General features: G+C 38.2%; 2 pseudogenes across 1 annotated transcript in view; one reads left to right on the top strand and one right to left on the bottom strand.

The window, feature by feature from the left end:
- Nid2-ps16 (nidogen 2, pseudogene 15) overlaps window positions 1-15,401 on the bottom strand; it is a 1,080,338-nt pseudogene that overhangs the window by 371,822 nt on the left and 693,115 nt on the right.
- Window positions 1-15,401, top strand: part of LOC120101869 (uncharacterized) — a 35,202-nt pseudogene that overhangs the window by 5,297 nt on the left and 14,504 nt on the right.

The following is a 15,401-nucleotide window of genomic DNA, read 5'->3' as shown; positions in this document are numbered from 1 at the left end:
GCGCAGATCTTTCCGGTTGCTGCCGCCGCGGAGAGGACTTAGGCAGTACCCCACGAGCAAACTTGAGCCTTGGAACCACAGGTAGGACCAACTTTTCCCCTGCAAGAAACCTGCCTGGTGAACTCAAGACACAGGCCCACAGGAACAGCTGAAGACCTGTAGAGAGGAAAAACCACACGCCTGAAAGCAGAACACTCTGTCCCCATAACTGGCTGAAAGAAAACAGGAAAACAGGTCTACAGCACTCCTGACACACAGGCTTATAGGACAGTCTAGCCACAGTCAGAAATAGCAGAACAAAGTAACACTAGAGATAATCTGATGGCGAGAGGCAAGCGCAGGAACCCAATCAACAGAAACCAAGACTACATGGCATCATCGGAGCCCAATTTTCCCACCAAAGCAAACACGGAATATCCAAACACACCAGAAAAGCAAGATCTAGTTTCAAAATCATATTTGATCATGATGCTGGAGGACTTCAAGAAAGACATAAAGAACTCCCTTAGAGAACAAGTAGAAGCCTACAGAGAGGAATTGCAAAAATCCCTGAAAGAATTCCAGGAAAACACAAACAGTTGAAGGAATTAAAAATGGAAATAGAAGCAATCAAGAAAGAACACATGGAAACAACCCTGGACATAGAAAATCAAAAGAAAAGACAAGGAGCTGTAGATACAAGCTTCACCAACAGAATACAAGAGATGGAAGAGAGAATCTCGGGAGCAGAAGATACCATAGAAATCATTGACTCAACTGTCAAAGATAATGTAAAGCAGGAAAAGCTACTGGTCCAAAACATACAGGAAATCCAGGACTCAATGAGAAGATCAAACCTAAGGATAATAGGAATAGAAGAGAGTGAAGACTCCCAGCTCAAAGGACCAGTAAATATCTTCAACAAAATCATAGAAGAAAACTTCCCTAACCTAAAAAAAGAGATACCCATAGGCATACAAGAAGCCTACAGAACTCCAAATAGATTGGACCAGAAAAGAAACACCTCCTGTCACATAATTGTCAAAATACCAAACGCACAAAATAAAGAAAGAATATTAAAAGCAGTAAGGGAAAAAGATCAAGTAACATATAAAGGCAGACCTATCAGAATCACACCAGACTTTTCGCCAGAAACTATGAAGGCCAGAAGATCCTGGACTGATGTCATACAGACCCTAAGAGAACACAACTGCCAGCCCAGGTTACTGTATCCTGCAAAACTCTCTATTAACATAGACGGAGAAACCAAGATATTCCATGACAAAACCAAATTTACACAATATCTTTCTACAAATCCAGCACTACAAAGGATAATAAATGGTAAAGCCCAACATAAGGAGGCAAGCTATACCCTAGAAGAAGCAAGAAACTAATCGTCTTGGCAACAAAACAAAGAGAATGAAAGCACACAAACATAACCTCACATCCAAATATGAATATAACGGGAAGCAATAACCACTATTCCTTAATATCTCTTAACATCAATGGCCTCAACTCCCCAATAAAAAGACATAGATTAACAACCTGGATACGCAATGAGGACCCTGCATTCTGTTGCCTACAGGAAACACACCTCAGAGACAAAGACAGACACTACCTCAGAGTGAAAGGCTGGAAAACAACTTTCCAAGCAAATGGTCAGAAGAAGCAAGCTGGAGTAGCCATTCTAATATCAAATAAAATCAATTTTCAATTAAAAGTCATCAAAAAAGATAAGGAAGGACACTTCATATTCATCAAAGGAAAAATCCACCAAGATGAACTCTCAATCCTCATCTTCGGTTGGTTTATATACAAGTGTGCAATTTCTAGGCTTGAAAGTAAAATGATGCTATCTGGTGCTGGATAGAGGAGCCTTATTTTTTATTATGACAGCTTGCTTATTTTGTAACATGGTGATTTGGTTGAACACAATAAAGTACAGTAGTAACTGATCTCCCCTTCTTCCTGGATGAGTGAGGAGATGATTAAATGTTGATGTCAGCATCCTTGAGCATATTCAGATGAGCTTCTGCTTCTGTTGAAAAGGATGCTGTATTTGATGGTGGTCCGAAGCTTTGAAGCACTACTTGGCATCTCCTTCCTTGGAGGTCTCACTGTTTAAACATAACAGATTTGATAGCTTGTTGGTAAGGTGAGGTCCAGCTTGTCTCCACTAGGTCATCTTCATGTGAATCCGGTGATTATACGGTTTTGTTCTAGGGATATTTCATTTTTTTAATAACGGTTTTAGCTGACATTCATGGAGAGAATGAATCCTTAGAACTGTGCCACTAGTGAAAGGAAATCCTGTCTAGAGTATATTTCTTTACAAAGCTGTGTCACACCATCCTTTGGGCCCTCTGCTGGAAAAGTAGAATCAAGTCTCAAATAATGCCTTTTAAACTGTATCCTCTAGTATTATAGATGTAGGACAGTACTGTATCATACCTCTGTGGATGTAAAATAGCTTGTACCTGCTTTATGATACGTAGTAGTGACCGTGCTTTATCAGAGCTGTTTTTAATGATGTTGCTCAGAATGTTTTCTTTCCAGATGATGATTGAGAAGCTAATTTAAAAAAAAAATGGTGCCAGGTACCACAAGAGTAACAGAACTGTGCTGTTTTCTTGGGTTTTGTTTTTTTACTTTTTTTTTTTTTTAATGGAGTGTGCTGGATGTCTCTACAGTTTTGTTCAGATGACTGCAGAACCTGGAAAAGCTGTTGCTGCTGTTGATGCATAACACACTGCTATTATTGGTCTTTTTATATAAATATAAATATATATATACAGATATATAATTTGAATTTTTGGAAACTTTAGCTCTGCTGTCAACTTTGGAAAAAAGTATCCCCGTTTACTGTGTTGAGTTGGCACTGTACAGAAATTAACAGCCATATTGGTCTAGAAATGTTGAACTTAAGTTTTTTCCATTTGTACAGGGGTAACACACTGTATTAAATATGTAAGGTCTTATCTACGTGCGTTTGATTACAAAAACTAATAAAGTATTCTCTAAATTAAAAAAAAATAAATCTAATTGATCAATAAAAAAAAAAAGAACTGTTTACCTTTCTGTGGTTCATCATGAGTCAAGAAATATTTTAGCATTTATAATTAAACTACCAGTTCTATTTTAGTTTTCATGCTTTCAAAATGTTATTTGTAGAAATATTTTATTTAAAAAGTCTCTTTGTCTTGAAATCTGTTTTACAAACAAAATCACCATCAGAAAGAGATGTACACATCTTTGCAAACATTAATTAGACATTAATATGTTTCTAATGCTGTGAAAACAAAATGTTTACAATAATGTGAATTAAAGTCCCATGTGAATTATTACTCTATCTCATGTGCAGAATTCTTTATAATAAAACTTTGTTATCTTAAAATTATACCAATGTTTTCAGACATTCATCAAAATATCAGAAGCTTTACTTTTCTTTAAATGTTCAATGCTTCCATGTGTGTGTGTTTCTGTCTCTATGTGTGTGTGTGTGTGTGTGTGTGTGTGTGTGTGTGTGTTCCTATGAGTATGTGGTTTATGAATATATGTACATATTTCAATGTGCCATATTGGTGTAAGAAGGAAACTTGCAGGTGATTATTTCCTTCTGGCATGTATGATTTCTGAGCCCTGATCTATATTTTCACCCATAGGTGATTAATTTTACATTCTGAACAAAACCTTAAATTTGTTCCTTTCTTGTTACATTCCAACCACAAGATCAGAGCTGGTTTTTTTTTTCATATTCTAAGATGCTTTTGCATAATTGTTAGCCTTTGCATAAAAAGATACAAAGTCAGTTAGTGTAAGTTGTCCTTTTCATAAAATTCTACTAAGCTGACATGTAACATTGGGGTCTTGGATGAATCATCAGAAGCACTCAAACATACACACGAACACACACACACAAACACACACATACACACACACAGGCACACACACACACATGCAAACACACCACAGACACAGACACACTCACTCATATTATTTTCAAAGTAATACATTATGCATGGCAGTTGATTAATAAAAAGTAAAAATTAAAAAGTAATGAATGAAACCTTTGTAAAAGAGATGGTTCGTGAAGTGGTTTTCTTAGGTTTGGGTTCATGGTTGTTATGGATAGGGAGAGAGCACATGTGCTGTGTTTCTCATTTAAGGGACTGAAACAGATACTTACAGATAGATACTTACAATCCTCATCAAAGATAACTGATAATATAGATACTAACTTCATAAAAATATACTTATGTACTCACTGTCTGGTTATTTATTAGATTTCCAGTACATCAGTGGTTTCTTGTCCGATTACTATGCTTTGATTTCATGCTATATTCTTGCTGCTGTCTTCCTTGGTCTCTGGAGCAGATTCTAAATGTAGGAGGCAGTAGAGAGCTAATAGTACAAGTACCTTGTTTTTTCCTGGGAGTGTTAAGAAATGGGGTCTTGTTTCTAATATATTCATTTTGGATCCCTAGATCTATCACCATAAAAGAATTCAACGCTCTATATCTGTATGCCATCTAAGTATTTACAAACCCTGATATAAGAGTGCTCACTAATTTTAATTTTTATAAAAATAATTGTGCTGCTTCCCAACCTCATTTTCCTAGAACTGTGCATATGAAGCACATGGAAGTAAGGCTGTAATGATGGAAGTCCAGTTGGAGAGGAAGCAAACATCTCTGCTCTCTTTTTAAGTGTCCTCCCTGACTACGTTCTGCCATAATGAAAGAGAAATCAGGATGCTGAGCTCTAGCACCCATGGCTTCTCAGTCACCCTTTATCATACACAACCTGTTACAGTTATGTTTGATTTTTCAGTACCCAAGAACTAAATTCTAATATAAATATGTTAGACTGAGTGTCTTCCAGACTTAGCCTATGGGAAGAAAATGAGTTCTACATTAGAGGAGTTGTTACAGATTATAAATTGTAAATAATGATTAGATCATATTAATTTTGTATTCATGAGCTTTCAGGTTATTTTATAGCATTTTTCTCTCTGTGCATTCTATAGCCTCTGTATGTGACAGCAACAAACTTTGATATGGTGAATGACATAATCAGCAAGGTACTACCAATGATAAGAAAGCATGTAAGTTACTTTCAATCTATTTTGAGTTAAAATTGAATTTTGCTTTTGAGATTCACATATGTGGAAATGTGTAAATACAGATGAAATTTGATCATGATACATTTACAAATCATATTTTACAAATGGCTCCTTTTTTATTTTATTTGTTAGGTATAAATTTCTTTTTTTATTAACTTGAGTATTTCTTATTTACATTTTGAGTGTTATTCCCTTTCCCAGTTTAAGGGCCAACATCCCCCTAACCCTTCCCTCTCCCCTTCTTTATGGGTGTTCCACTCCCCATCCTCCCCCGATTGCCACTCTCCCCACAACAATCACGTTCACTGGGGGTTCAGTCTTAGCAGGACCCAGGGCTTCCCTTACACTAGTGATCTTACTAGGATATTCAATGCTACCTATGAGGTCAGAGTCCAGGGTCAGTCCATGTATAGTCTTTAGGTAGTGGCTTAGTCTCTGGAAGCTCTGGTTGCTTGGCTTTGTTGTTCATATGGGGTCTCGAGCCCCTTCAAGCTTTCCAGTTCTTTCTCTGATTCTTTCAACGGGGGTCCTGTTTTCAGTTCAGTGGTTTGCTGCTGGCAATCGCCTATGTATTTGCTGTATTCTAGCAGGGTCTCTCAGGAGAGATCTATATCCGGCTCCTGTCTGCCTGCACTTCGTTGCTTCATCCATCTTGTCTAATTGGGTGGCTATGTATGGGCCACATGTGGGGCAGGTTCTGAATGGGTGTTCCTTCTGTCTCTGTTTTAATCTTTGCCTCTCTATTCCCTGCCAAGGGAATTCCTGTTCCCCTTTTAAAGAAGGAGTGAAGCATTCACATTTTGATCATCCATCTGGAGTTTCATGTGTTCTAGGCATCTAGGGTAATTCAAGCATTTGGGCTAATAGCCACTTATCAATGAGTGCATACCATGTGTGTTTTTCTGTGATTGGGTTACCTCAGCCAGGATGATATTTTCCAGTTCCAACCATTTGCCTACGAATTTCATAAGGTCATTGTTTTTGATAGCTGAGTAATATTCCTTTGTGTATATGTACCACATTTTCTGTATTCATTCCTCTGTTGAAGGGCATCTGGGTTCTTTCCAGCTCTGGCTCTTATAAATAAGGCTGATGTGAACATAGTGGAGGACATGTCTTTTTTATATGTTGGGGCATCTTTTGGGTATATGCCCAAGAGAGGTATAGCTGGATCCTCAGGCAGTTCAATGTCCAATTTTCTGAGGAACCTCCAGACAGATTTCCAGAATCGTTGTACCAGTCTGCAATCCCACCAACAATGGAGGAGTGTTCCTCTTTCTCCACATCCTCGCCAGCATTTGCTGTCACCTGAGTTTTTGTACTTAGCCGTGCTCACTGGTTTGAGGTGAAATCTCAGGGTTGTTTTGATTTGCATTTCCCTTATGACTAAAGATGTTGAACATTTCTTTAGGTTGTTTCTCAGCCATTCGGCATTCCTCAGCTGTGAGATCTTTGTTTAGCTCTGAACCCCATTTTTAATAGGGTTATTTGTCTCCCTGTGGTCTAACTTCTTGAGTTCTTTGTATATTTTGGATATAAGGCCTCTATCTGTTGTAGGATTGGTAAAGATCTTTTCCCAATCTGTTGGTTGCCGTTTTGTCCTAACCACAGTGTCCTTTGCCTTACAGAAGCTTTGCAGTTTTATGAGATCTCATTAGTCGATTCTTCATCTTAGAGCATAAGCCATTGGTGTTTTGTTCAGGAAATTTTTTCCAGTGCCCATGTGATCCAGATGCTTCCCTAGTTTTTCTTCTATTAGTTTGAGTGTGTCTGGTTTGATGTGGAGGTCCTTGATCCACTTGGACTTAAGCTTTGTACAGGGTGATAAGCATGGATCGATCTGCATTCTTCTACATGTTGACCTCCAGTTGAACCAGCACCATTTGCTGAAAATGCTATCTTTTTTCCATTGGATGGTTTTGGCTCCTTTGTCAAAAATCAAGTGCCCATAGGTGTGTGGGTTCATTTCTGGTTCTTCAATTCTGTTCCATTGGTCGTTCTGTCTGTCTCTGCACCAATACCATGCAGTTTTTATCACTATTGCTTTGTAATACTGCTTGAGTTCAGGGATAGTGATTCCCCCCGAAGTCCTTTTATTTTTGAGGATAGTTTTAGCTATCCTGGGTTTTTTGTTATTCCAGATGAATTTGCAAATCGTTCTGTCTAACTCTTTGAAGAATTGGATTGGTATTTTGATGGGGATTGCATTGAATCTGTAGATCGCTTTTGGTAAAGTGGCCATTTTTTCTATATTAATCCTGCCGATCCATGAGCATGGGAGATCTTTCCATCTTCTGAGGTCTTCCTCAATTTCTTTCTTCAGAGTCTTGAAGTTCTTATTGTACAGATCTTTTACTTGCTTGGTTAAAGTCACACCGAGGTACTTTATATTATTTGGGTCTATTATGAAGGGTGTCGTTTCCCTAATTTCTGTCTTGGTTTGTTTCTCTTTTGTATAGAGGAAGGCTACTGATTTATTTGAGTTAATTTTATACCCAGCCACTTTGCTGAAGTTGTTTATCAGCTTTAGTAGTTCTCTGGTGGATCTTTGGGATCACTTAAATATACTATCATATCATTTGCAAATAGTGATATTTTGACTTCTTCTTTTCCGATCTGTATTCCCTTGACCTCCTTTTGTAGTCTGATTGCTCTGGCTAGAACTTCAAGAACTATATTGAATAAGTAGGGAGAGAGTGGGCAGCCTTGTCCAGTCCCTGATTTTAGTGGGATTGCTTCAAGTTTCTCTCCATTTAGTTTAATGTTAGCAACTGGTTTGCTGTATATGGCATTTACTATGTAGTTTAGGTATGGGCCTTGAATTCCTATTCTTTCCAGGACTTTTAGCATGAAGGGGTGTTGAATTTTGTCAAATGCTTTCTCAGCATCTAATGAAATGATCATGTGGTTTTGTTCTTTCAGTTTGTTTATATAATGGATCATGTTGATGGTTTTCCATATATTAAACCATCCCTGCATGCCTGGGATGAAGCCTACTTGGTCATGGTGGATGATTGTTTTGATGTTCTCTTGGATTCGGTTTGCCAGAATTTTATTGAGTATTTTTGCATCGATATTCATAAGGGAAATTGGTATGAAGTTCTCTTTCTTTGTTGGGTCTTTGTGTGGTTTAAGTATAAGAGTAATTGTGGCTTCATAGAAGGAATTCAGTAGTGCTTCATCTGTTTCAGTTTTGTGGAATAGTTTGGATAGTATTGGTATGAGGTCTTCTATGAAGGTCTGATAGAATTCTGCACTAAACCCGTCTGGACCCAGGCTCTTTTTGGTTGGGAGACCTTTAATGACTGCTTCTATTTCCTTAGGAGTTATGGGATTGTTTAACTGGTTTATCTGTTCCTGATTTAACTTCGGTACCTGGTATCTGTCTAGTAAACTGTCCATTTCCTGCAGATTTTCAAGTTTTGTTGAATATAGGCTTTTATAGTAAGGTCTGATGATTTTTTGAATTTCCTCTGATTCTGTAGTTATGTCTCCCTTTTCATTTCTGATTTTGTTAATTTGGACACACTCTCTGAGTCCTCTCGTTAGTCTGGCTAAGGGTTTACCTATCTTGTTGATTTTCTCAAAGAACCAACTTTTGCTTCTGTTGATTCTTTCTATGGTCCTTTTTGTTTCTACTTGGTTGATTTCAGCTCTGAGTTTGATTATTTCCTGCCTTCTACTCCTCCTGGGTGTATTTGCTTCTTTTTGTTCTATAGCTTTTACGTGTGCTGTCAAGCTGCTGAGTTATGCTCTTTCCTGTTTCTTTCTGCAGGCCCTCAGAGCAATGAGTTTTCCTCTTAGCACAGCTTTCATTGTGTCCCATAATTTTTGGTATGTTATACCTTCATTTTCACTAAATTCTAAGAAGTCTTTAATTTCCTTCTTTATTTCTTCCTTGTCCAGGTTATCATTGAGTAGAGCATTGTTCAATTTCCACTTGTATGTGGGCATTCTTCCCTTATTGTTATTGAAGACCAGCTTTAGGCCATTGTGGTCTGATAGCACGCATGGGATTATTTCTATCTTTCTGTACCTGTTGAGGCCCATTTTTGACCAATTATATGGTCAATTTTGGAGAAAGTACCATGAGGATCTGAAAAGAATGTATATCCTTTTGATTTAGGATAGAATGTTCTATAAATATCTGTTAAGTCCATTTGGTTCATGACTTCTCTTAGACTGTCTACGTCTCTGTTTAATTACTCTTTCCATGATCTGTCCATTGATGAGAGTGGGGTGTTGAAATCTCCTACTATTATTGTGTGAGGTGCAATGTGTGTTTTGAGCCTTAGTAAGGTTTCTTTTACGTATATAGGTGCCCTTGTTTTGGGGGCATAAATATTTAGGATTGAGAGTTCATCTTGGTGGATTTTTCCATTGATGAATATGAAGTGTCCTTCCTTATTTTTTTGATGACTTTTAGTTGAAAATTGATTTTATTTGATATTAGAATGGCTATTCCAGCTTGCTTCTTCCGACCATTTGCTTGGAAATTTGTTTTCCAGCCTTTCACTCTGAGGTAGTGTCTGTCTTTGTCTCTGAGGTGTGTTTCCTGTAGGCAGCAGAATGCAGGGTCCTCGTTGCATATCAATTTTTTTAATCTATGTCTTTTTATTGGGGAGTTGAGGCCATTGATGTTGAGAGATATTAAGGAATAGTGATTATTGCTTCCTGTTACATTCATATTTGGATGTGAGGTAATGTTTGTGTGCTTTTTTTTCTCTTTGTTTTGTTGTCAAGACGATTAGTTTCTTGCTTCTTCTAGGGTGTAGCTTGACTCCTTATGTTGGGCTTTGCCATTTATTATCCTTTGTAGTGCTGGATTTGTAGAAAGATATTGTGTAAATTTGGTTTTGCCATGGAATATCTTGGTTTCTCCATCTATGTTAATTGAGAGTTTTGTAGGATACAGTAACCTATGCTGGCTTTTGTGTTCTCTTAGGGTCTGTATGTCATCTGTCCAGGATCTTCTGGCTTTCTTAGTTTCTAGCATAACGTCTGGTGTGATTCTGATAGGTCTGCCTTTATATGTTACTTGACCTTTTTCCCTTACTGCTTTTAATATTCTTTCTTTATTTTTTGCGTTTGGTATTTTGACTATTATGTGACAGGAGTAGTTTCTTTTCTGGTCCAATCTATTTGGAGTTCTGTAGACTTCTTATATGCTTATGGGTATCCCTTTCTTTAGGTTACAGAAGTTTTCTTCTATGATTTTGTTGAAGATATTTACTGGTCCTTTGAGCTGGGAGTCTTCACTCTCTTCTATTCCTATTATCCTTAGGTTTGATCTTCTCATTGAGTCCTGGATTTCCTGTATGTTTTGGACCAGTGGCTTTTTCTGCTTTACATGATCTTTGACAGTTGTGTTGATGATTTCTATGGAATCTTCTGCTCTTGAGATTCTCTCTTCTATCTCTTGTATTCTGTTGGTGAAGCTTGTATCTACGGCTCCTTGTCTCTTCTTTTGGTTTTCTATATCCAGGGTTGTTTCCATGTGTTCTTTCTTGATTGCTTCTATTTCCATTTTTAATTCCTTCAACTGTTTGATTGTGTTTTCCTGGAATTCTTTCAGGGATTTTTGTGATTCCTCTCTGTAGGCTTCTACTTGCTTATTTATGTTTTCCTGTGTTTCTCTAAGGGAGTTCTTCATGTCTTTCTTGAAGTCCTCCAGCATCATGATCAAATATGATTTTGAAACTAGATCTTGCTTTTCTGGTGTGTTTGGATATTCCTTGTTTGCTTTGGTGGGAGAATTGGGCTCCGATGATCCCATGTAGTCTTGGTTTCTGTTGCTTGGATTCCTGCGTTTGCCTCTCGCCATCAGATTATCTCTAGTGTTACTTTCGTCTTTTATTTCTGACAGTGGCTAGACTGTCCTATAAGCCTGTGTGTCAGGGGTGCTGTAGACCTGTTTTCCTGTTTTCTTTCAGCCAGTTATGGGAACAGAGTGTTCTGCTTACGGGCGTGTAGTTTTTCCTATCTACAGGTCTTCAGCTGTTTCTGTGGACCTGTGTCCTGTGTTCACTAGTCAGGTCGCTTGGAGTAGGAAATTTTTGTCTTCCTGTGGTCCCGAGGCTCAAGTTTGCTCGTGGGGTGTTGCTTATGAGCTCTCCGTGGGGGCAGCAACCAGGAAGATCTGCGCTGCCCTTTCCGGTAGCTTCCGTGCACCAGGGTTCCAGATGGCGTTTGGTGTTTTCCTCTGGAATCAGTAATGTGGGCAGAGTGTAGTCTCTTCTGGTTTCCCAGGCGTGTCTGTCTCTCTGAAGGTTTTGCTCTCCCTCCCACGGGATTTGTGTGCAGAGAACTTTTTATCTGGTTGGTCCCTTCAGGTTCAGGCGGTGTCTCAGACGCAGGGTACCTGCTGCTGCTTTGGCCTTATCCAAGGGAACCCAGAGGCCATGTCCAGTTTCCTCTTGAGCCAGGGATGTGGGCAGGTATGAGCAGTGTTGGTGGTCTCTTCTGCTCTGCAGTCTCAGGAGTGCCCACCTGTCCAGGCGGTGAGGTCTCTCTCCCACTTGGTTTGGGAGCAGCGAGCTGCTGCGGGCAGGGATCCGCGGGTTTGGGAATCCCACTAAAACCAACTGGCTCCTTTTTAATCAGAAGTTATTGAAGACATAATAATAGTCCTTTGAGTGACAGTTTTTCTTGAATTCGTGTCTAGTTTTATGTGAAATGAAAGTCATAGCCCAATGGTTTGAGCTGTATGTGTAGTTTCACTAGATAATACATATCCACTGTAATAAACTGTGATTAATTTGTCATGTGCTCATACCTAATTTAAAGGATGCCAATGTTAGAGGGAATATTTTTCTTTCTTTCTTTTTTTTTTAAATTAGACTATACTGCCTATTTGGTATGTAATTCTGTAGTCTTTCTCATTTCTTCCTGTTTTTATTTCTCTTGTGTGGATGTGTAAGTGTACATGTTCTAGTGTATTTATTTTTAACATTTAATAAATCTTTAATGAATGAGTCTACATTTCTATGTCTTTTCTGCATACATATCTGTGTATATATTGTATTTCTATTTTTAAATGTGCATGTGTATCTCTTTGTAACTGTGTGTGTGTGTTTCTCTGTGTTTATGCATCCCTGTCTATCTCTTTCTGTGAGTGTGTACAATGAGAATCCACATGTCAGTCTGCCTCTCTAACTTTATGCCCCTCTACCTCTGTCTGCCTCTCTCTTTCACTCTCTTTCTCTTTCTGTTTCATTATCACCTCTCCATGTATGTTTGTGTGTAAATGGGTATTTGGTGGTGTGTCTGCTTGAGTGCTTTTTGTCTGCTAGTTTAACACTGAAAAACTCTATGGGACGATGACATTGGTTTTAAATAGGTGTCTACAAGAAAATAAAATTAATAATAATTCCAGTTAGAGCCACTCCTGGAGGGTGCTCAATATTTCAACATTCTATTTAGATAATCATTTCAAATGGATCCATAACAGTGTGTGCAGTAATTATGTTCTAGAACTTCTTTTCAGCATCAGGCCTATTTTCCAGGATAGACACAAGTCCTTCATCTCCACAGACTGGACATCTCTGAATGAAAGCCAAGGGCTGTTTTCACTTCTAGGCACCCTCAAAGACTCTGTTTTTGACTCTTGTGTTCACTGTTGTCGAAGTTATCATATCTTTTGAATGTTAACTTTGCTAAACTCATCATAGCCACCATGAGTATACGCCTCTGTGGACACTAGGTTCTGTGCTCATGTTAAGTCGAAATTCAATATACCACACACAGTCTGCACAGATATAAGAAATTTCATAATACTATTTGTCTTGGTTAGTGGTAATGGCTGAATGCAACTTCTTATTTTATTGTGGATCAGGAGATCAAGGTTCCCTCCAAGAGGAAAGGCAAGTACCCATAGATTTTCTCCTGAAATCAGTCCTGTTTACTCAAACCTGTGGTCAGAAGAAATATCATTAATACTGGTTTAAATAATTTCCCTGCTAAAGAGCTAGAAATGGTAAGTAAAGGAAATTGCTAGACTCTTCAAGACTCTGATGTCAGTTTATTTGTGATGGTTGGTTCTTTTTGCCTCCCAGAACATTGAAGATTACCAACTGTGGTTCTATACTGGTCCTGGGAAAGCTCCAAGAGTACTCCAAGGTAATAACAGGGAAATCTAAGGAGGGACGAGCTGAGTTTGGTGAATCCTCACTATTTTCATTATTTAGTCTTAAACTTGAATAAACACTAAAGCAAAATGACTTAAGTATAATTTCATTCATTTAAATCATAATTAATTACTAATATAACATTCAGAAACAATTTATTACCTCATAAGCAACAGCCTTAGAATGACAGGAATTTTTCTGTGCTTTCTGTTTCAGAAACAGAATTTTCCTGATAAGGCAAACAAAACAAAAATCTAGACATATTGTTTCTGGAGAAAACAATTTAAAAAAGTCATTTGGTGATCATTACAGAAACTCTTCCTAGCTATATATCTCAAGGGATTCCATCACTCACATGGTAGCCCACAACCATCTATAACTCCAGTTTCAGGGGTTCTAATTCCCACATCTGACCTGCCCAGACACCAAGTCTAACATAGTGATCGGGTATATATGTGAGTGAATGAGTTACACAGAGAAACAAGTTTAAATCTAAAATGTAAAATCTTCAGTTTTTTATTTATTCCAAATTATGTAGATTGTTTTGTAATGAATATCAGAAATATAGCCCTTTCTCCGAATCCATGTAAAATATTCAGTTCACATCTCCTATGACCAATAATTCTGCAACTGAATATGAAATCATATTCTGATTTCTGGAGACAATCTGACTTAATTACAGCTATACTGTTTGTTGCCTTCTTTTATTTCTCACCGGATTATTACCAAATAAATAATAGTAATAAAATTATCAGAAAAGTTTGAATAAGAAATAAAATTTGAGATCACCAAGTATTCTTGAAAGCTGATCTTCTAAAAGCTACTGAAAATTTGAAGCTCTAACCCATAAAGTTGACCTTCATACCAGTGGCATAAGTCTCTGCAGATTTAAGGGCACGCTCTCCCACTAATGCCAGATAAGAAAACATTCTTGTACATAGGTGCCTGTGGCCTCTGAACAGCCCATGTATGCCCTTTAGTTAGTGACTCAGTCTCTGATAGCTCCCAGGGGTCCAGGTTGATATTACTGGTCTTTCTATGATGTTTCCTATCCTTCCAGTTCTTTCAATTCTCCCAACTTTTCCATAAGGCTTGTTGACCTCGGTCCAATGGTTAGAGGTACTATCTATATCTGTTTTAGTCAGCTGCTTGCAGGGCCTCTCAGAGGACAGCCATGCTAGGCTACTGGCTGCAAGTACAACATTGCATCAGTAATAATATTTTGGATTGGTACCTAATAATGGGATGGATCCCAAGTTGAGCCTGTCACTGACTGGTCACTGCTTCAGACTCTATTCCATTTTTGTCCTGCATTTCTTTTAGACAGGAGCAATTTGAGGTTGAAAGTTTTGTAGGTGTGTTAGTGTCCCTATCCATCTACAGGTGTCCTGTCTGATTTAAAAAGGTGGTCTCTTCAAATTTTACATCTGTGTGATTTTGTGTTTGGGCAAGATTTCCTACCTGGACTCTTTTTTTTTTTTGGTGTTTTTTTTAATTTTTTTTATTAACTTGAGTATTTCTTATTTACATTTCTAATGTTATTCCCTTTCCCGGTTTCCGGGCAAACATCCCCCTAGTCCCTCCCCCTCCCCTTCTTCATAGGTGTTCCCCTCCCCACTCTCCCCCCATTGCCGCCCTCCCCCCAACAATCACGTTCACTCCTACCTTGACTCTTGAGAGCACCCCTATCCCACGACTCTGGGATATTCTAGAGGTTCCCACCAACCCCGAGAGCTGTATATTTCCATTCATTCTCTTGGGTCCCTTGTCCTCTCTCATGTTTCTCCCATACCTGATCCTGACCTGTTCTCTTCCCATTCCACTCTCACACATATCTCTCCTTCCCTCTGCCTCCCATGGTTATTTATTTCCCTTTGCTAAGTGGGATTGAAGCATCCTTACTTAGGCTTTCCTTATGGTTTAACTTTTAGTGTCATGGATATTCTGTATATTTTGTGTAGTGTCACTGATTAATGAATATATACTATTCATGTCCTTTGGAGTCTGGGTTAGCTCACTTAGAATATTTTCTAGATCCATGCAATTGCCTGCAAATTTCACGATGTCATTTGTTTTTAGTAGCTGAATAGTATTCCATTGTGTAAATAAACCATATTTTCTGTATCCATTCTTTGGTTGAAGAACATCAGGGTTGCTTATAACAAATAAAACTG

The sequence above is a fragment of the Rattus norvegicus genome, chromosome 3 (genome assembly GCF_021556685.1).
Source record: "Rattus norvegicus strain SHRSP/BbbUtx chromosome 3, alternate assembly SHRSP_T2T, whole genome shotgun sequence".
NCBI lineage: Eukaryota > Metazoa > Chordata > Mammalia > Rodentia > Muridae > Rattus > Rattus norvegicus.
The sequence above is the reverse complement of the archived record's forward strand: the minus strand, read 5'-3'. Positions and strand labels throughout refer to the sequence as shown.